Source organism: Aquarana catesbeiana, linkage group LG05, assembly GCF_042186555.1.
Source record: "Aquarana catesbeiana isolate 2022-GZ linkage group LG05, ASM4218655v1, whole genome shotgun sequence".
In the NCBI taxonomy this organism is placed as follows: Eukaryota; Metazoa; Chordata; class Amphibia; order Anura; family Ranidae; genus Aquarana; species Aquarana catesbeiana.
In genome coordinates this window covers 15,641,542-15,664,872 of record NC_133328.1, presented here as the reverse complement: position 1 = coordinate 15,664,872, position 23,331 = coordinate 15,641,542, and the positions used below count along the sequence as shown (strand labels likewise).

The following is a 23,331-nucleotide window of genomic DNA, read 5'->3' as shown; positions in this document are numbered from 1 at the left end:
AAGCTGCATAGATGCCATTTTTTGGTTTTGGGCTTTAGATACGCTTTAAGTTTATTTTAACAAAAGCCGCGTTGACCCCCCCCCCTTGCGAGAAGATTTGGAATGCGGAGCGTTTCGCACTGTACGTTCCACCTGTCCTTCCTTATGTCGCCCCCCCCCTGTGATTGTTCCTCCTTGTAAATAAATAAAGGAACAGCCTGACCCCCCTGGTCTCCTCCCCTCCCCCCCCCCATCCCTCTATCACATGAAGTGCAGGCTCCACAGTAAGTGACACCAGGGTCTATTTTGGAGCTGGAAGCCGGCAGACACCAGACACCCTCCCACCCATCGCAGGGGCTCCCAGGGTACCCTTCAGATGACTTTTCTTTTCTCCCTGCTGCAGAGGAGGACAAGCTGATATTCTGGGAGGGGGGGATCAGCCTGAACCCTTCTAAAAAAAAAAACAAAACTAAAAATTCTGTCCTTTTTCGTCCCCCAAAAACTGGATTTAAGAGAGAAAAAAAAAAAGACAAACAACCCGGGATCTACAAAACTTTCCAAAAAAAAAAAAAATTCTGAAGGACGGAGAGCTGTCCCCATGAGCGGCGGGGGGCTTCCTTCTACTGCGCCCAACAATCTCTGAAGACAGGAGGAGGTCTGAAGAACAAAAAAAAAAAAAAATCAGGTAATGTTTTTTAATAGAACTTTTATTAAGTTGTTACCTGAAAGGGTTAATTATCGATCGGTATTGGTCAGGTGGGCGTGGCATTACCGGACACCCACCAGCTGGTAATGCTGGAACTCAGAACTTAGTAAACCAGGATTGTAGTTCCCCGCCAGCTGATTGGCCTTGACTGTAAGACCCCCCCACACACACACTATTAGATTTTCTGCAGCATTTTTGTCTTCAGATTTACCAAAACCCTGTAGTGCGAGGGGTCTGCCTGATTGCATACAAATTGAAACTCTAATGCCGCGTGCACACGATCGGAAATTCGGCCAGCAAAAGACCGATGAGAGCTTTTGGTCGGAAAATTCCGACCGTGTGTGTGTGTGTGTGTATGCTCCGTCGGACTTTTGCTGGACAAATTCCAGCCAGCAAAAGATTGGGAGCAGGCTCTCAATTTTTCAGGTCGGAAAAAGTTCCTATCCAAAAAATGTGATCGTCTGTAGGCAATTTCCGACTCGCGAAATTCCTACGCATGCTCGGAAACAATTCGAGGCATGCTCGGAAGCGCCGAACTTCATTTTTCTCGGCTCGTCGCATGTGTTGTACGTCACACCGCGTTCTTGACGGTCGAAAGTTCGGAGAACTTTTGCGTGACCGCGTGTATGGCAAGGCAAACTTGAACGTAAATCCCGTCGGAAAAGCCGTCGTATCTTTTTTTCCCACCAAAATCTCGGTCGTGTGTACGCGGCGTCAAGGTTTGACCTCCTATTACATGGTTTTGGTAAATCCGAAGACAAAAATCGACAGGAAATCGAATAGTGTGTATGGGATTAAGCCTCGTACACACACGATCGGATTTTCCGACGGGAATTGTGTGAGGACAGGCTGTTGGCGGAAAATCCGAATATCTGACCTTACAGGATGTCTCCAATTTAGAAGCCGACCTCAATGCTCTGTCTAATTGGGTGACTATGTGGCAGATGAGGTTTAATGTTGATAAATGTAAAGTTATGCACTTGGGGGGGGGTAAGAATATGCATCATACATACTAGGGGGAGTACAACTGGGGGGATCCATGGTGGAGAAGGATCTGGGGGGGGGTTTGGTAGATCATAAGCTCAATAATAACATGCAATGCCAAGCTGCGGTTTCCAAAGCGAGGAAAGTCCTTTCTTGTATTAGGAGAGGTATGGACTCCAGAGAGAGATATATCATTTTGCCCCCCTGTACAAATCATTAGTAAGACCTCATCTGGAATATGCAGTTCAGTTTTGGGCTCCAGATCTCAAAAAGGATATCGGGGAACTGGAGAAAGTGCAGAGAAGAGCAACCAAACTGATAAGAGGCATGGAGGAGATCAGCTATGAGGAAAAATGAGAGGAACTGAATTTATTCTCTCTTGAGAAGAGGAGAATAAGGGGGGATATGATCAACATGTTCAAATATAAAAGGGGTCCATATAGTGAACTTGGTGTTGAGTTATTCTCTTTACGGTCAACACAGAGGACAAGGGGGCACTCTTTACATCTAGAGGAAAATAGATTTCATCTCCAAATACAGAAAGGTTTCTTCACAGTTACGCCCCTGTACACACAATCGGACATTACGACAACAAAATCCATGTTTTTATTTCCCGACGGATGTTGGCTCAAACTTGTCTTGCATACACACGGTCGCACAAATCTTGACGGAAATTACGAAACGTCAAGAACGCGGTGACGTACAACACGTATGACGAGCCAAGAAAAATTAAGATTCAATAGCCAGCGCGGCTCCTTCTGCTTGATTCCGAGGCATGCGTGGAATTTTGTGCGTCGGAATTGTCTACACGCGGTCGGAATTTCTGGACGACGGATTTTGTTTGTCGGAAAATTTGAGATCCAGAACCCAAATTTTGTTTGTCGGAAACTCAGACGGAAAAGGTCCGATGGAGCCCACGCGCTGGTTGATATTTCCGACAACAAGCTCCCATCGCACATTTCCAGTCGGAAAATCCGACCGCGTGTACGGGGCATTAGAGCTGTGAAAATGTGGGAATAGACTCCCTCCAGAGGTGGTTCTGGTCAGCTCAGTAGATTGCTTTAAGAAAAGGCCTGGATACTTTCCTTAGACTCGATTCACATTTATGCATGTTGCTTTGCCGTGTTTTTGAACATGCGTTTTTGCCGCATTTTGCGTTTTTTTTTTTTACAGTGGTTTTTTTTTTACACTGTGGTTGCTTAGCAACCAGCTATATACAGTGTAAAAAAAAAAGAAATTAAAAAAACGCAAAAATGTGGCAAAAACGCAGTAGATACGCAGTACTTGCATTTTGGATGCGGGTCCATTGAATTCTATTATGCGCAAAAGGCTGCATTTTGCATGGAAAAAAAGTCCCCGACCCTTTCCAAAAACGCAGAGGCACAAAAATGCATTGATGTGAACATGTTCCATAGGAACCCATGTTAAAAAATTTCAAAATGCAAAATGCATCAAAAAAACACATTAGTGTGAATCGAGCCTAAATGTACACAATATAACTGGGTACTGACCTTTATAGGTAAAGATGATCCAGGGAAAATCTGATTGCCTCTCTGGCATCAGGAAGGAATTTTTTCCTCTGCTGTAGCAAATTGGATCATGCTCTGCTGGGGTTTTTTCGCCTTCCTCTGGATCATCTGTGGGTATAAAATTGTGTATATGGGATTGTATGATATTATTTATTTTATTTATTTGTTTATTTATTTATTTTTATGGTTGAACTAGATGGACTTGTGTCTTTTTTCAACCTGACTAACTATGTAACTATGTAACTATTGTACGCTCCATCGGACAATTGTTGTTGGATTTTCCGCGGACGAATGTTGGATCGCAGGTTTTAAAAATTTCCGCGGACAAATGTCTGTTGTCGGGATTTTCCCGAGCGTGTGTACACAAGTCCGTCGGACAAAAGTCCAAAGTACAAACACGCATGCTCGGAAGCAAGGACGAGCCGGAAGCGGTCGGTCTTGTAAACTTGCGTTCGTAATGGAGAAATAACATTCGTGACGCGGCAAATTATAAAATCTGGAAATGCAGCGCACAATTCTCTTCTTCTTTAATGGGATAATAATGAAGCTGCTTTGCTGGTGATACTGATGGAGTTTATTGCAAACGTATTTTAAAAGGCGTTTATTTTCTAGTGATATCAAGAATATTATTATTATGCTTTTTTTTTTTTTTTGGTGCAAGTTACCACAACACCATTATCCTGTAGTTTTTAAAATCAAAGATACAACTATGTTGGTGTCCCTTGTCAATTTTACATTGTATTTTTTTTAAATGTAACTGCCGACTCCCAAACTGTCATTGGAAGTAAAACACATAGCCAAGTATTATTCTACACAATTTTTTTATTGTGCATTAAAAAAAGAAAACAAAAGAAAACAAATAAAATTAGACATGATATCTGCCAATAGAACTTAACCAAAAAGTGCATTCTATGCATCCAAAAATCTAGAAAATATACCAAATCAAATCATTATTATTCAACCAAAAAATAAAATAAAAGCCTCATGCATGTTTCCTGCTTCTTAATATAGGGGGTCAGCAATGCCAAGAGTTGGTGAAAGCAGGGGTCCGTCATCCGGAGATAATTCCGAAAATCATCCGGATTATTCTTCTGGAGCTCCCGCAGCAAAGGCATATGACATAATTGCTCACGATTTAATAAAGCAACCAATTTTTGGTCCAAGAAATCCTCCTCCTCCTGTTTCTGGACTGGACTTGGGTCAAAGCAATAACTCCAAGGCCAATAATAAATAACACGTTATTTCCTCCAATTCCGCAACATGGCTGGTTGACGAACGGCCGTTCAGAAAAAAACTGAAAAGCACGAAACGAAAATCGCTAAATGAAAAGCGCGAATCAACACTCACCAAACTTCTACTAACACGAAATTATCAGAAGGAGCCCAAAGGGTGGCGCTAAGGAGCTAAAAAAAACATGTACTACGTCACTACGTTCGTGTTTGTTGGCCGACAATTCCTTGCCGCTTGTATGCAAGACAAAATCCAGGCGCACGCCTTCGGACAAAAGTCCGAGGTTTTTGTCTGCGGAAAATTCGATCGTGTGTACGAGGCTTTAGACTGGCCATACGATTTTCCTTTAGATTTACCAAAACCATCTAATATGAGGTCACACCTAAACACTTTGCATCCAATCAGGGAGGCCCTTCTACTACATAGTTGAAGGTAAAACTAAAGGAAACCGAACAAAAAAAAAAATTGTATAAAGTATGGCCAGATTTATAGTGGCCATACAGGCTTTGATAAATTATCGCTTTCTTTTTCCGAACGATCTATAGTTGACAATCCGCCATATTTGTGGATTTCGATCGCTATATCAAAGATATGACCATCATTTATTGATCACATCTCTGTTTACCGCCATGCAATCACATAATCCAGTTGTTTGCAATACGATCAGATTCATCAACAATGGATCGCACAACCATTAATCATTTTCTGCCCCGGCCGATCGAGTTTGATTGAGGCCCAGTTATCACCACATGCAGTCCAGTGCGTTCAGTGCAGTACAGTGCAGTCCAGTGCGTTTTTTTTTCTGCATCAAAAAACGCATGGAAAGTAGGTTATATGGTTTCCAATGGCATAGTTTACACCAGTGTGGTCAGTTCCAGAAAAAAATAAAAAGTAGAACATGTTGCATTTTTTCCTGCACTGGACTATACAGGAAAAAAAAAGCATCAAAAATGCACCGGACCCCAGTACAGTGAGGTCCAGTTCACACCATAGAAATGCAGTCCGGATGTGTTCCAGATGCTTTTCTGCATGCGCATTTTTGACACGTTTTTGGTGCATTTTTGATGCAGTCCAGTGCATCCCCCCCCCCTCTTTATTCTTAAAGCGGAGTTCCACCCACTTTTGAGAGGTGGTCTTAACCTCCCTGGCGGTATTCCCGAGTCTGGCTCGGGTTGGATTTTACATACCAAAAGCGGTATCCCCGAGCCAGACTCGGGCTTGCATCGCAGGATCCAGGAAGAGTTTACTTACCTTGTCCCCTGGATCCTGCGATTTCTCCTCGCTGTGATCAGCGAGCCGCTGTGTCTCGCTCGATTCACAGTGCCGAGCTCCGTTCCCTGCGAGCGTTGCGACGCACGGGGACGGAGTTCGGTGGTAAATTCAAAAGTGAAACACACAGTATAGATACAGTATACTGTAATCTTACAGATTACATTACTGTATCAAATAACTACACATCCCCTTTGTCCCTAGTGGTCTGCCCAGTGTCCTGCATGCAGTTTTATATATAAAACTGTTCTTTCTGTCAGGAAACTGGAGATTGTCCATAGCAACCAAAACTGTCTCTTTACATCAAAAGTGGTTTTAGAGCAGCTAGAAAAAAGCGATAATAAATTAGAATCACTCGCAGAATTGAGCGATAGTGATTTGTGGGGAGATCCGTCATCAAACACTAAAAGTAACAAAAGCTAAAATTCTGGAACTGAGCAAATTTCAGTGTTTTTGATTTGATTACATTATTATATAATTTTTATTATTATTATATTATTATTTGTTATAATTATTTATAGTTATTTATTATATTATAATTTTTTATTTCGTTTTTCAAACTTTATCATACCCAGGATGTCTACTAGACTCTTGTTTGGACAGATTTAAGTGAACTATTCCTAAGAATTACAGGCCTACAATATAAAACGCCAAATTTCTGTGCAAAATAATTGTACCGCTTTCAGCACCTAAAATCAGAAATAATCATACCGCCAGGGAGGTTAAATGAAGGACCACCACTCCATCCCATGTTTTTGGATATTTAAAAAAAAAAAATTCCTTTAGTACCTTTTTTAGGAAGTACTGAGTGTACTTCCGGACCAGCCGAGCCGCGGCCCAGGACGCCACGTCCTCTTCTGTGGCAAGCCCCCCTCCCCCGCCGTCTTCTGGGTCCTGTGTGTATCCCAGAAGACAAGCTGGCCATTCACAAAGCGCCATGTGACTCGCGCATGCACAGTCGGAAACCGGCAGTAAAGCCGCAAGGCTTAGTTGGAATGGCGGCGCCTGCACCTGATCCGATGGATGGATCGACCTCGGGGGGGGACCGACATCGCAAGCTCCCTGGACAGGTAAGTGTCCTTATTAAAAGTCAGCAGCTGCAGTGTTTGTAGCTGCTGACTTTTAAAAAAAGATTTTTTTGCGCCTGGAACACGGCTTCAACCTTAAGTAAGGACATGTGTGTTCCTGTGCATTTTTGGTGCGTTTAGGTTCTTCAAAAAGTTTTCACACTTTTTTAAAACTCTATTATATATATGTACTACACATTTTTGTTGCTGTTACTCTTTTTATTTTATTTGTTTATTTGTATTTATTTATTTATTTTTAACTGATTCTTTTATTTATTTTTTTACATTTCGGATAACTCAGTGATGTTTGTTTTATGTAATTTTAACTGTTTGCTCAAACTTAAAACTTGTTGTTCTGAATTCAATAAAAAAAAATAAGACAGAAGTTTTAGGGCCTATTCACACAGTCGGTTCACACTGGTGCTATGCGGGCAGGGCCCGATTAAGAGCAACATGGGCCTGGTGCTAAGGATTTTGGTGGGCCTTTTTATGAAAATAAATAAAATGAAAAACGCAAACAATTTTTTGTTGAATTAAATTAAAGAAAGAGAGTGTGAGAGAGTGGTTGAGAGAGAGAGAGAGAGAGAGAGAGAGGGGGGGGTGATAGCAAGATAGGGGGCTGAAAAATAGGGGATGAGAGGGAGGGGAAAAGAGAGAGAAAGGCGTTGAATGAGAGAGATGGGGACGAGAGAGAGGAGGTGAGAAAAAGGGGAATAGAGAGAGGGTGAAAGAGAGAGAAGGTGGTAGGAAAGAGGGGGTTGAAGGGGGCAAGAGAGAGAGAATGGGGGATGAAGGGGGTGAGAGGGAGTACAGGGTGAAAGAGAGGGGATGAGAGAGCGGGGGTGAAAGAGAGAGAGAGAGGGGGTGTGAGAGTGAGGGGGTGAGTCTGTGGGGGGCACAGCATAGTACATTACACGGGGGGGGGGGGAATAGCACAGTACATTACATGGTTGACACTACACATTACATGGTGGATACATGGATACAGCACATTTAATGGTGGGTGAAGCACAGCACATTACACTGTTGGCACTGCCCAGTACAGCACATTACAAGGTAGGCACAGTACATTATATGGTGGGCACAGCACATGACATGGTTGGTACTGCACAACACAGCACATTGCATGGTGGGCACAACACAGCACATGCACAAGATGGGCACAGGACCTTATATGGTGGGCACAGCACATGACATGGTGGGCACAGCTGAGCACATTACATGGTGGGCATTGCACATTACAAGTGGGCACTGCACAGCACATTATATGGTGGGCACAGCATATTATATGGTGGGTACTGCACATGGCATGGTGGGCACTGCACAGCACATGACAAGGTGGGCACTGCATGACACCACATGACATGGTGGGCACTGCATGACACAGCACAGCACATTACAATGTGAGCACAGCACATTAATTGGTGGACACCGCACATGACATGGTGAGCCCTGCATAGCGCATTCCACTGTGGGTACTGCACGGCACATGCCATGGTGGACAATGTACAGCACATTACATGCTGGGTACAGCAGATTACATGGTAAGCACTGCATGGCGCAGCACATGACATGGTGGGCACAACACAGCACGACAGGGTGGGCACTGCACAGTAATTTACATGGTGGGCACTGCACATGACACGGTTGGCACTGCATGGCACAGCACATTACATGGTGAGTACAGCGCATTACATGGTGGGCACTGCATGGCACAGCACATAACGTGGTGGGCACAGCGCATTACATGGTGGGCACTGAATGGCACAACACATTACATGGTGGGCACTGCAAGGCATAGCACATTTCATTGTGGGCAATGCAACTGCACATTACATGTTAGGAACTGCACATGACATGGTGGGCACTGCTGAACAGCCCAGCACATTGCACAGTGGGCACAACACACTACATGCTGGGCACAACACATGGCAGGGTGGGCACAGCACATGACATGGTGGGCACTGCATGGCACATCACATTACATGGTGGGCACTGTACATTACTTGGTGGGATCACTGCATGGCACAGCACATTACATGGTGGGCACTGCAATGTACAGCACATGACATGGTGGGCACTGCAATGTACAGCACATTACATGGTGGGCACTGCAATGTACAGCACATGACATGGTGGGCACTGCACAATACATAGTGAGCACTGCAATGCACAGCAAATTACATACTGGGCACAGCACATTACATGGGGGGCACTGCAATGCACAGCACATGACATAGTTGGCACAGCACATTACATGGGGGGCACTGCAATGCACAGCACATGACATAGTGGGCACAGCACATTACATGGGGCCACTGCAATGCACATGACATGGCATAGTGGGCACAGCACATTACATGGGGGCACTGCAATGCACATGACATGGTGGGCACAGCACATTACATGACATGGTGGGCACTGTACATTACATGGGGGGCACTGCAATGCACATGACACGGTGGGCACAGCACATTACATGGGGTGCACTGCAATGCACATGACATGACATGGTAGGCACAGCACATTACATGGGAGCACTGCAATGCACATGACATGGTGGGCACAGCACATTACATGGGGTGCACTGCAATGCACATGACATGACATGGTGGGCCCAGCACATTACATGGGGGGCACTGCAATGCACATGACATGACATGGTGGGCCCAGCACATTACATGGGGGCACTGCAATGCACATGACATGGTGGGCACAGCACATTACATGGGGGCACTGCAATGCACATGACATGACATGGTGGACACAGCACATTACATGGGGGCACTGCAATGCACATGACATGACATGGTGGGCACAGCACATTACATGGGGGCACTGCAATGCACATGACATAGTGGGCACAGCACATTACATGGGGGCACTGCAATGCATATGACATGGTGGGCACAGCACATTACATTGGGGCACTGCAATGCACATGACATGACATGGTGGGCACAGCACATTACATGGGGGCACTGCAATGCACATGACATGACATGGTGGGCACAGCACATTACATGGGGGCACTGCAATGCACATGACATGGTGGGCACAGCACATTACACGGGGGGCACTGCAATGCACATGACATGGTGGGCACAGCACATTACATGGGGGCACTGTACATTACATGGGGGGCACTGCAATGCACATGACATGACATGGTGGGCACAGCACATTACATGGGGGCACTGCAATGCACATGACATGGTGGGCACAGCACATTACATGGGGGCACTGCAATGCACATGACATGGTGGGCACAGCACATTACATGGGGGCACTGCAATGCACATGACATGGTGGGCACTGGGCACATTACATGGGGGGAAGCAGCAGTCTTTCCCCTAGCACAATAAAACACCTTCCTAACAAATGTACTAACCTTATCTCAACAACAGCATGGGAGATGTCCTTCCTCCCGGGCTCCTGCTTGTTAGGAGAACATCAGCGCCCCTCCCCCAGACAGCTCCCAGACACTGAGGAGGATCTGTGTGAGTGAACAGATCCTGTGATAGGAGTCAGGAGGCAGCGACAGAGACAGGGCTCGGCTGCACTGACTTGTCTCCTCCATGTGTGCAGAGGGCTTCTCTTCCTTCAGGAAGGCACACAGATATTCATAAGCCACTGGCATGGGCCTATATTGAGGGAGGGGCCTGGAGCTGCAGCTCCACCAGCCCCTATGTTAATCCGGCCCTGTATGCGGGAACCAGCGAGAATTCACTGCGGGTTCCCGCATCGCATCTGAATCGCAGGCAGTTCACACTGCTCTCTGCGAAATGCTGTGGATGGTAATAGAAAGTTAATGACACCCCCCCCCCAATTGGTTCGCAGAACGCAGAATTGCAAACTATGGAATCGGATCGCATGGGTCTGAACACATATGCAATCTGATTCCAGTGTGAACACAGCCTTAATTAAAAAAAGGCAGAAGCTTTGGGGCCTATTCACACGTGAGGAAAAAAAGAGAGAGAGAGAGAGAGAGAGAGAGAGAACACACACTTTACAATTACTATTACAACACAGTTCAATACAGAAGGACTAGGAGGGCTTTGCTCATGGAGCTTACACTCTAAACCAGGGGTGTTGCTAGGTCTACAAAAGATCTGGGGCTAGAGCCCATAGCAGCAAAGTAAACAAAGTCATACGCTTGGGTGGGCAAGTATATAATATACATGTGTGTGTATATATATATATATATATATATATATATATATATTTATTTATTTATATATTACATTATATATTATATATATTATCATTACATCAGGATCCCCAAAGAGCCTCCCCCCCACACTTACATCAAGGTTCCCAGAGAGCCCCTCCTTACATCAGGGTCCCCAGAGAGACCCCCTTACATCAGGGTCCCCAGAGAGCCTCCTCCTTACATCAGGGTCCCCAGAGAGCCCCCCCTTACATCAGGGTCCCCAGAGAGCCCCTCCTTACATCAGGGTCCCCAGAGAGCCCCTCCTTACATCAGGGTCCCCAGAGAGCCCCCCCCCCCTTACATCAGGGTCCCCAGAGAGCCTCCTCCCTTCATCAGGGTCCCCAGAGAGCCCCCCCCCCTTACATCAGGGTCCCCAGAGAGCCTCCTCCTTACATCAGGGTCCCCAGAAACCCCCCCCCTTACATCAGGGTCCCCAGAGAGCCTCCTCCTTACATCAGGGTCCCCAGAGAGCCCCCCCTTACATCAGGGTCCCCAGAGAGCCCCTCCTTACATCAGGGTCCCCAGAGAGCCTCCTCCTTATATCAGGGTCCCCAGAGAGCCTCCTCCTTACATCAGGGTCCCCAGAAACCCCCCCCTTACATCAGGGTCCCCAGAGAGCCTCCTCCTTACATCAGGGTCCCCAGAGAGCCCCCCCCTTACATCAGGGTCCCCAGAGAGCCCCCCCCTTACATCAGGGTCCCCAGAGAGCCTCCTCCTTATATCAGGGTCCCCAGAGAGCCTCCCCCCACATCAGGGTCCCCAGAGAGCCTCCCCCCACATCAGGGTCCCCAGAGAGCCCCCCCCACATCAGGGTCCCCAGAGAGCCTCCCCCCACATCAGGGTCCCCAGAGAGCCCCCCTTACATCAGGGTCCCCAGAGAGCCCCCCCCCTTACATCAGGGTCCCCAGAGAGCCCCCCCCTTACATCAGGGTCCACAGAGAGCCCCCCTTACATCAAGGTTCCCAGAGAGCCCCTCCTTACATCAGGGTCCCCAGAGAGCCCCCCCTTACATCAGGGTCCCCAGAGAGCCTCCTCCTTACATCAGGGTCCCCAGAGAGCCCCCCCTTACATCAGGGTCCCCAGAGAGCCCCTCCTTACATCAGGGTCCCCAGAGAGCCCCCCCCCCTTACATCAGGGTCCCCAGAGAGCCTCCTCCCTTCATCAGGGTCCCCAGAGAGCCCCCCCCTTACATCAGGGTCCCCAGAGAGCCTCCTCCTTACATCAGGGTCCCCAGAAACCCCCCCCCTTACATCAGGGTCCCCAGAGAGCCTCCTCCTTACATCAGGGTCCCCAGAGAGCCCCCCCTTACATCAGGGTCCCCAGAGAGCCCCTCCTTACATCAGGGTCCCCAGAGAGCCTCCTCCTTATATCAGGGTCCCCAGAGAGCCTCCTCCTTACATCAGGGTCCCCAGAAACCCCCCCTTACATCAGGGTCCCCAGAGAGCCTCCTCCTTACATCAGGGTCCCCAGAGATCCCCCCCCTTACATCAGGGTCCCCAGAGAGCCCCCCCCTTACATCAGGGTCCCCAGAGAGCCTCCTCCTTATATCAGGGTCCCCAGAGAGCCTCCCCCCACATCAGGGTCCCCAGAGAGCCTCCCCCCACATCAGGGTCCCCAGAGAGCCCCCCCCACATCAGGGTCCCCAGAGAGCCTCCCCCCACATCAGGGTCCCCAGAGAGCCCCCCTTACATCAGGGTCCCCAGAGAGCCCCCCCCCTTACATCAGGGTCCCCAAAGAGCCCCCCCCTTACATCAGGGTCCACAGAGAGCCCCCCTTACATCAGTGTCCCCAGAGAGCCCCCCCTTACATCAGGGTCCCCAGAGAGCCTCCCCCTTACATCAGGGTCCCCAGAGAGCCCCCCTTACATCAGTGTCCCCAGAGAGCCCCCCCTTACATCAGGGTCCCCAGAGAGCCTCCCCCTTACATCAGGGTCCCCAGAGAGCCCCCCTTACATCAGGGTCCCCAGAGAGCCTCCCCCTTACATCAGGGTCCCCAGAGAGACCCTCCTTACATCAGGGTCCCCAGAGAGCCCCCCATTACATCAGGGTCCCCAGAGAGCCTCCCCCCCTTACATCAGGGTCCCCAGAGAGCCTCCCCCCCTTACATCAGGGTCCCCAGAGAGCCTCCCCCCTTATCTTAGAGTCCCCAGGGAGCCGCTCCTTACACTAGGGTCACCAGGGAGAGGGCGGGCAGTGAGAGATGATGTCATCTCTCTGCTGCCCACGGTTGCACAGTGTGAGTGGAACAGTGGGGATGCAGGGCGGGTGGTGACAGAAGAGCTATGAGCCCCATATTCAGGGCTATGGCCCCAAAAAACACCCCCTAGCGACGCCACTGCTCTAAACCCTGGTTTATACCAGTGCATCTTTGAAATGGCATTTCAGTGCCATTTGGATCTGCCATTTCATTGTGGCTTGCGACTTCATTGAACAGAAGTCAATGCAAGTCGCAATGAAACTGCAGAAAAGTAGTGCAGGAACCTTTTTTCAAATCGCTGCAACTTGAGTCGCAATGATTTGAACGGTTCCATTGCTGAAAAATAGGGTGCAAAATTGTCATGAGATTTTGAGCTGTCAAATTGCAGGACAAATCGCATTGGTGTGATCGAGGGCTTCAGGGGAGGTAGTGATCTGTATGTATGACTATAGATCATACTTTTACAGCTATCCTTCTATTATTATATCAATCATTCTATACAAATCTATTATTGGTGGTAAATAACTTACCTAAACATAGATATTATAGATAACTGATAAGAAAGATAATGGATCTATCTCAATCTTACCTTAAAAGCCATTCATATTTTAGAAAACTGTGATCTGAGAAATTTTTTGAGTAAAACCTAATTTTTTATATATATATTTTATTCATATTTTACTTTTAACCAGGTTGTTTGACTCAGCGAGGAGTTACTAGGAATGTTTTCATGCAGCCGTAGAAACTGATAGATACATTGTATAGATTGATACATTGGAACTTGTCATGTCCTCTCTTCTAACATCAGATAATTGTCTGGTGGCCCCTTTGCAACATTATATCCAAAGTCTTTACATGTCTACAATATGGTCACTAATGTCCATATCTAACTGACATTTTATATTTACAGTGCCTTGAAAAAGTATTCACACCCCTTGAAATTTTCCACATTTTGTCATGTTACAACCAAAAATGTAAATTTATTTTATAGGGATTTTATGTGATAGACCAACACAAAGTGGCACATAATTGTGAAGTGGAAGGAAAATGATAAATGGATTTCAACATTTTTTTTACAAATAAATATGTGAAAAGTGTGGGGGGTACATTTGTATTCAGCCCCCTTTACTCTGATACCCCTAGCTAAAATCTAGTGGAACCAATTGCCTTCAGAAGTCACCTAATTAGTAAATAGAGTCCACCTGTGTGTAATTTAATCTCAGTATAAATACAGCTGTTCTGTGAAAGCCCTCAGGGGTTTGTTAGAAAACCTTAGTGAACAAACAGCATCATAAAGGCCAAGGAACACACCAGACAGGTCAGGGATAAAGTTGTGGTGAAGTATAAAGCAGGGTTAGGTAATAATAAAATATCCCAAGCTTTGACCATCTCACGGAGCTCTGTTCAATCCATCATCTGAAAATAGAAAGAGTATGGCACAACTGCAAACCTACCAAGACATGGTCGTCCACCTAAACTGACCGGCCGGGCAAGGAGAGCATTCATCAGAGAAGAGCCAAGAGGTCCATGGTAACTCTGGAGGAGCTGCAGAGATCCACAGCTCAGGTGGGAGAATCTGTCCACAGGACAACTATTAGTCGTGTTCTCCACAAATCTGCCCTTTATGGAAGAGTGACAAGAAGAAAGACATTGGTGAAAGAAAGTCATAAGAAGTCCCCTTTGCAGTTTGTGAGAAGCCATGTGGGGGACACAGCAAACATGTGGAAGAAGATGCTCTGGTCAGATGAGACTAAAATTGAACTTTTATGCCTAAAAGCAAAATGTTATGTGTGGTGGAAAACTAACACTGCACATCACCCTGAACACACCATCCCCACCGTCAAACATGGTGGTGGCAGCATCATGTGGTGGGGATGCTTTTCTTCAGCAGGGACAGGTAAGCTGGTCAGAGTTGATGGGAAGATGGATGGAGCCAAATACAGGACAATCTTAGAAGAAAACCTGTTAGAGTCTGTAAAAGACTTGAGACTGGGGCGGAGGTTCACATTCCAGCAGGACAATGACCCGAAACATCCAGCCAGAGCTACAATGGAATGGTTTAGATCAAAGCATATTCATGTGTTAGCATGGCCCAGTCACAGTCCAGAACTAAATCCAATTGAGAATCTGTGGCAAGACTTGAAAATTGCTGTTCACAGACGCTCTCCATCCAATCTGACAGAGCTTGAGATATTCTGCAAAGAAGAATGGGCAAAAATGTCCCTCTCTAGATGTGCAAAGCTGGTAGAGACATCCCCAAAAAGACTTGCAGCTGTAATTGCAGAGAAAGGCGGTTCTACAAAGTATTGACTCCGGGGGGCGCCATACAAATGTACCCCCCACACTTTTCACATATTTATTTGTAAAAAAATTTGGAAAACCATTTATCATTTTCCTTCCACTTCACAATTATGTGTCACTTTGTGTTGGTCTATCAAATAAAATCCCAATAAAATGCATTCACGTTTTTGGGTGAAACATGACAACATGTGGAGAATTTCAAGGGGTATGAATACTTTTCCAAGGCACTGTATATGTGTTAACCCTTTGTATATCAGTACTGACTGCACCAGGAAGAATGGGGTAGACCCCCGAAAGCTTGTCCTGAAAATGTAACTGTAATGCCCCGTACACACGGTCGGACATTGATCGGACATTCCGACAACAAAATCCATCAGATTTTTTCTGACGGATTTTGGGCCAAACTTGTCTTGCATACACACGGTCGCACAAAGTTTTCGGAAAATCCAATCGTTCTGAACGCGGTGACGTAAAACACGTACGTCGGGACTATAAACGGGGGTAGTAGCCAATAGCTTTCATCTTTATTTATTCTGAGCATGCGTGGCACTTTGTGCGTCGGATTTGTGTACACACGAGCGGAATTTAAACGATCGGATTTTGTTGTCGGAAAATTTTATATCCTGCTCTCAAACTTTGTGTGTCGGAAATTCCGACGGAAAAAGTCAGATGGAGCTCACACACAATCGGAATTTTCGACAACACAATCCGATCGCACTTTTTCCATCAGAAAATCTGACCGCGTGTACAGGGCACAGTGAAAAATGAGGGGTAGCGAGCATCTAAAATTATCATTTTTTTATTTTGGATAGAGTGGGGAATCCCTGCTGGGTTTTACTGGTGTCCCGACTCGGGATATTTATGGTGAATGAAAGGGCTGGTTCACACCTGTAGCTATTATTGCTGCCCCTCTGAAAAGTGTTCTGTGCCAAATCGCTTTTTGGAGGGCGTTTGATAGGCAATGAAGAAGCAATGGGTTCATTTACTAAAACTGGAGAATGCTAAATCTGGTGCAGATTCTTAACTGCCTCCCGCCCGCAATGTAGACAAATGGCGGTGGAGCAGGGCGGCTCTTGTTCTGGGAGGACATCATATGACGGTGTCCAGTTTAGCTGCGATCACGTGCCCAGAGTGGTGATTATGGGTGTGCTGTGTCTCTGGGACACGGTGGGACCCCGATCTCTGCAAAGAGCCGCGTCCGCATTACCCATGTGATTGGCTGTGTCCAGAGTGTGGGGAGAGGAGAGTCGATCAGCGGCATCTCCTCACAGGGGAGACCAGGACAGGTAATCAGGGCACTGATTACAATGCAGCCCCAACAGTGCCCATCAGTGACATCACTCTGTACCCATCAGTGACACCAGTCTGTGCCCATCAGTGATGCCAGGCTGTACCCATCAGTGACACCAGTCTTTGCCCATCAGTGACACCAGTCTGTGCCCATCAGTGACACCAGTCTGTATCCATCAGTGACACCAGTCTGTATCCATCAGTGACACCAGTCTTTGCCCATCAGTGACACCAGTCTGTACCCATCAGTGACACCAGTCTGTATCCATCAGTGACACCAGTCTGTATCCATCAGTGACACCAGTCTGTGCCCATCAGTGATGCCAGGCTGTACCCATCAGTGACACCAGTCTTTGCCCATCAGTGACACCAGTCTGTGCCCATCAGTGACACCAGTCTGTACCCATCAGTGATGCCAGAGTGTACCCATCAGTGACACCAGTCTATACCCATCAATAACACCAGTCTGTACCCATCAGTGACACCAGTCTGTACCAATCAGTGACACCAGTCTGTGCCCATCAGTGACACCAGTCTGTAGCTCAATAACACCAGTCTGTACCAATCAGTGACACCAGTCTGTGCCCATCAGTGACACCAGTCTGTAGCTCAATAACACCAGTCTGTACCCATCAGTGACACCAGTCTGTACCAATCAATAACACCAGTCTGTACCCATCAGTGACACCAGTCTGTGCCCATCAGTGACACCAGTTTGTACCCATCAGTGACACCAGTCTGTGCCCATCAGTGACGCCAGTCTGTATCCATCAGTGACACCAGTCTGTGCCCATCAGTGATGCCAGTCTGTACCCATCAGTGACGCCAGTCTGTGCCCATCAGTGACACCAGTCTGTACCCATCAGTGATGCCAGTCTGTACCCATCAGTGACGCCAGTCTGTGCCCATCAGTGACACCAGTTTGTACTCATCAGTGACACCAGTCTGTGCCCATCAGTGACACCAGTCTGTGCCCATCAGTGACACCAGTTTGTACCCATCAGTGACACCAGTCTGTGCCCATCAGTAAGGTCAATCTGTCCTCAATCAGTGCTGCATTTCAGTGCCACCTATCATTGCTCATAAGTACCAAGTATTAGTGCGGCCTATTAAGGGTGCACGGCGCCGCCCCCCCATCAATGTGACCGGCCCCTTTCAGGGCGCATAGAATCCATGGGGGGGGGGGTTGAAGCACCTGATTAGAGCCAGAGGCTCTAATAGGCTTCAAAATAGGGTGGGCTCTGGGTGCAGAGAATGCTAACTGAGCCCACCCAGGTGTGTTACAATAGCGAATAGATATCCGCTATTGTAACACTGATCTTCCTCCCGGCCAATCGGGAAGCGGGTCTTTGGCTGAAAGGACAGGCTATCCTATTGGATGCCTAGGAGGAGGGGAGGAGTCACATGGCTGCCCGCTGTCCTCCATGCTGCCACCTAGATGGGGTAAGTGCCAGACCGACCAGAGACAGCGAGGGAGGGGGGAGGGTGTGTTTGCTGCCCCACCCCCACAAACAAAAATTCTGACAGAAACTAAGAAAAACTTCTTTTTTTTTTTTTTTTTTAATCTCTGGTATTTTTTCGTCTTTTTTAGCAAAAATAAAAAACCCAGTGATGATTAAATACCACCAAAAGAAAGCTCTATTTGTGTGAAAAAAAAAAAAGTCCTATGTGTACAATGTTACATGACGGCGCAATTGTCATTCAAAGTATGACAGCGCTGAAAGCTGAAAATTGGCCTGGGCAGGAAAGGGGATAAAAGTGCCCGGTACTGAGGTAGTGAATACATTCTATGCATTAAGATAAAAAGTCTTCTGTATGTAGCAGCCCCCCCCCCCCCCCAATACTTACCTGAGGTCCATCTAGATCCAGCGATGTTGCAGGAGCGTCTCCGCTGCCTGGGACTCTCCCTCCTCATTGGCTGAGACAGCAGCGCTGTGCCATTGGCTCCCGCTGCTGCCAATCAAAGTCAGTCAGGAAATGAGGAGAGAAAAGGGGGCGGGACCAGGTGGCGGCTCCGTGTCTGAATGTACATGGGGAGCTGTGGCTCGGCTCCAGTGCCCCCCATAGCTAATTGCCTGCTGTAGGGGCAGTCAACAGGAGGGAGGGGCCAGGAGCGTCGGTGGGGGACCCGAGAAGAGGAGGATGAGGGCTGCTCTGTGCAAAACCATTACACAGAGCAGGTAAGTATAACATGTTTGTTATTTTTAATTTAATTAAAGTGACACTAAAGTGTCATTTTTTTTAAACAAGCTGAAGTTAGAAGCTGATTGGTTTCTATGCAGAGCTGCACCAGATTTTGCACCCTCCAGTTTTAGTAAATCCCCCCCAATGTGTCTCTTTCTCACTGCCTGTTTTAATCCTCGCACTAGGAGGTCGGGGGGGGGGGGGGGTATAACAATGGCTCAGCCACCTGCTCTGACCACCTCTGGTTGCCTGTGTGACTGAACCCAAAGTGAGGAAAACAAAAACATTGTGAGTTGTCACCAGAACAGGAACAGGGAGGAAATCTTCCAGCGGGGACACTTGCTGCAGTGACACCTGGGCACTTTGGAGTCACTTCCTGTTGTGTCTGCAGGACAGGAAGTGAAGAAGGTAAATCTCCCAAATGGGAAAAAACTGTTAAAATAAAGATAAAATGTTACTGGAAGAAAAAAAAAAGACCAAACAAAAAATTACAAAACACATATAAAATGAATAAATAAATAAAATGGGCGGACTCAATGGACCACTTGGTCTTTTTTTCTGCCATCACTTTTCTATGTTTCTAAACTGACGTGTTTAACCCTTCTCTACCCTATTCAAAAATTAGTGCTTTAAAGCGGTATTAAACCCAACCCCCCCCCCCCCCCAAAAAAAAATTTTTAATCTATTGCAACTTACCAATCATTAGATGTGGTGACTGCATTCATTTTCTTTTTTTATGGACTTTTTTTTCCCCTCTTGGATCTGGCCAGTAACACCCCCCCCGCTCCCCCCCACTCTGGATGAAGGAGCACAGGAGGCACAGCAGACAGCAGCATTGTCATAGCTCCCAATAGTCCCTGATTTGGAGCAATGTCCCTCCGTCCCTCATTCCTCCTCATTTGTCCCTCATTTTGGTCTGATCTATATAGATGTATATAAAATGCAATTTTTATCTATCAAAAAATGTTTTCCAGCGCTAAACTTTTCATCTGATTTAAAGGAATAGTAGTGGTGAAAAAAGCACTTGTGGATTTAACCGATCTCCTTTTTTTTTGTACAATTCTCCTTTAAAGGGGCGTGGCAGGGGGGTGTGTCCTATGCCTGCATACTTTTGCTGATAGATGTCCCTCATTCCCATCTCGAAAAGTTGGGAGGTGTGTATTGTCAATCTGGGGGAAGGGTTGAAGAAACAGGAAGTGGGCTGTATAAGGGATTTACTGGCAGAAAAAAAAAAAAAGTTTTACTATCCAAAGTTAAAACAACAAGTGCAGAAGATTTAATAGATGGAAAGATGAAAAAATGACTGAAGTTCCGCTTTAAGGCTCCATTCACACTAGCGCGTTTTTTGATGCATTTTGCATTTTGCAGAAATGCACGGGAATTTTTTAACATGGGTTCCTATGGAACATGTTCACATCAATGCTTTTTTGTATCTCTGCGTTTTTGGAAAGGGTCGGGGACTTTTTTTCATGCAAAAAGCAGCGTTTTGCATGTAATGGATTTCAATGGACAAGCATCAAAAACGCAAGTGCACCGTTTTTGCACCGTTTTTGCACCGTTTTTGCAGCGTTTTTGGTGCGTTTTTGCCGTTTTTTTTTTTTTTTTTTTTGTAATTTTTTTTTAAGACTGTAAAAAAAAATGAAAAAAAAAAAAAAAAACGCAAATCGCGGCAAAAACGCGGCAAAAACGCCGCAAAAACGCTACAAAAACGCTGCTCAAAAACGTGCCAAGCATGAAAAAAAAACCTCCAAAAACGCTCAAAAGCAACATGCATAGGTGTGAATCGAGCCTAAGTGCGGCAGGTCGGCACGATACCACGAGCTGTCGTAGCTGTACGTCGGCTCCTTTAAACAGGATAGCAGGCACGTGCACGCCACACGCGATCGCGGGCACGAGAGGCAGAACAGGGACATGTATGTAAATACACCAATCCCTGTTCTGTGAGGAGAGACAGATCGTGGGTTTCTAGTAGCTAGGAACAGCAATCTGTCATCTCCTCCAGTCAGTCCCCTCCCTCTACAATTAGAACACACAGTTATCCCCTTGATCGCCCCCTAGTGTTAACTCCTTCACTGCCAGTGTCCTTTACACAGTAATCAATGCATTTTTATAGCTCTGATCGCTGTATAATTGTCGATTCGTCCCAAAAATGTGTCAAAAGTGTCCGATGTGTCCGCCGCAATGTCACAGTCTCGATAAAAATCGCAGATCGCCGCCATTACTGGTAAAAAATAATAATAATAAAAATGCCATAAATCTATCCCCTATTTTGTAGACGCTATAACTTTTGCGCAAAGCAATCAATATACGCTTATTGCGATTTTTTTTTTTTACCAAAAATATGTAGAAGAATACATATCGGCCTAAACTGAGGAAGAAGATGTGTTTTTTTTTGTTTTTTTGTTTTTTTTAAATGTGGATATTTATTATAGCAAAAAGTACAAAATATTGTGTTTTTTTGAAAATTGTCGCTCTTCTTTTGTTTATAAGCAGGTCGGCTCGTTCCCGCAAATCGCCGTAGGTGTACGTCGGCTCTTTTAAGAGCCATAGCTCGCCCCGCTACACGGCGGGGGGCCCGACGCACGTGGTCGGTGGCTCGCGACGTCTGCCAGCCACCCGCGATCGCGGGCACGAGAGCCAGAACAGGGATGTGTGTATGTAAACAGACAGATCCCCATTCTGACAAGGGGAGGAGAGGAAGATCTGCTGTTCATAGTGATCAGGAACAGTGATCTCTCTCCTCCTCCAGTCAGTCCCCTCCCACCCCACGGTTAGAAACACCTCCCAGGGAACACATTTAACCCCTTGATCGCCCCCCTAGTGAATAACCCCTGCCAGTGACATTTACACAGTAATCAATGCATTTTTATAGCACTGATCGCTGTATAAATGTCACTGGTGCCAAAAAAGTGTCAAAAGCGAAGTGTCCGATCTGTCCGCTGCAATGTCGCAGTCCTGTTAAGAATCGCTGATCGCCGCCATTACTAGTAAAAAATAAATAAATAATAAACATGCCATAACGATATCCCGTATTTTGTAACTTTTGCGCAAACCAATCAGTTTATACGCTTATTGCGATTTTCTTTTACCAAAATATGTAGAAGAATATATATCGGCCTAAACTGATGAAGAAATTAGTTTTTTTACATTTTTTTTTTTTGGGGATATTTTATTATAGCAAAAAGTAAAAAATATATACTTTTTTTTTCAAATTGTCCCTCTTCTTTTGTTTATAGCGCAAAAAATAAAAACAGCAGAGGTGATCAAATACCACCAAAAGAAATCTCTATTTGTGGGGAAAAAAAGACATCCATTTTGTTTGGGTACAACGCCGCACGACCGCGCAATTGTCAGTTAAAGTGACTCAGCACCGAATTGCAAAAAATGGCCTGGTCATTGAGCAGCCAAATCCTCCGGGGCTAAAGTGGTTAAAGGGATGAGGTGGCCACCCTTCCCCCCCCAGACTGACAATGCTGCTGTCTGCTGTGCCTCCTGTGCTCCTTCATCCAGAGTGTGTGTGGGGGGGGGGGCTCTAATACAGGTGGAAACCCTTAGTCTGGTGGGGGAGGGGAGTGTTAGACGGACTAGCAGATTTAAATACACTAACAAATTGAAGCCAAACTCCAGCTCACTCTGCAGTTGGACAAACTGTTTTTTTTCTCCTCCCTTTAGGATAAAGGTTTTACAGAAATACATAAAAGCTGATCATTGGCCGATGTGAATGTACAATGTATATGTAAAGCGCAGCGTAAATTGACGGCGCTATATAAGTATCTTAAATAATAATAATTGTAAGTACCCCTGCTAGTGGTAAATGGTTTGTCTCATCTACGTTTTCACGAGAGCTTGTCCTGTTGAAAAACAACAGACTTGCTGGCAGGATCACCAGGTGAAAATAAAGGAAAGAAAGCCTAAAAAAAAAGAAAAGGAATGCAGCCATCACATCTATTGATTGGTAATCTGCAATATAATAAATGTTTGCTTTTGGGTTTATTCTGGTCTCACTATAGGTAAGTAATGGGTTTGATAGGAGTACAGTAAGTAGCGCTTCCGATCTTTTTGTGATTGGTTGGAATTTGTACTTTAATCTTTTATTTTCTATGGAGAAAAGGAAAGAAGGTTTTCACTGCAGATGTACATTCATTGAGGACGTCTCCCCATCCCCCCCACTCACGTGTGTGGTGGTGACCTGAAACCTAAAGTGAGGCACATGAAGTCTGTCTATTGATAAATGTAATACAGAATGAGTGACTGTCATCGGGATTCTGTCTGAGATTTTGCGCGGTGTTCTTTAGCTGCAGTATATTGTCAGGGTGGGTTTGCCGTAGGAGACCCGATAGTGATGGCAGCCGGCGAGCCCCTTCAGCCTTCACTTCTACAAAT

At 46.2% G+C, this 23,331-nt stretch overlaps 1 protein-coding gene across 12 annotated transcripts in view; it reads left to right on the top strand.

Annotated features, from left to right (window-relative positions):
- The first annotated feature begins 257 nt into the window (after window positions 1-257).
- Window positions 258-23,331, top strand: part of OBSCN (obscurin, cytoskeletal calmodulin and titin-interacting RhoGEF) — a 407,958-nt gene continuing 384,884 nt past the window's right edge. For all 12 annotated transcript variants that reach the window (XM_073629454.1, XM_073629462.1, XM_073629460.1 and 9 more), the window contains exon 1: window positions 258-664. The gene's annotated coding sequence lies outside the window, so the exon portion shown is untranslated. The remainder of the gene's footprint in view (window positions 665-23,331) is intronic.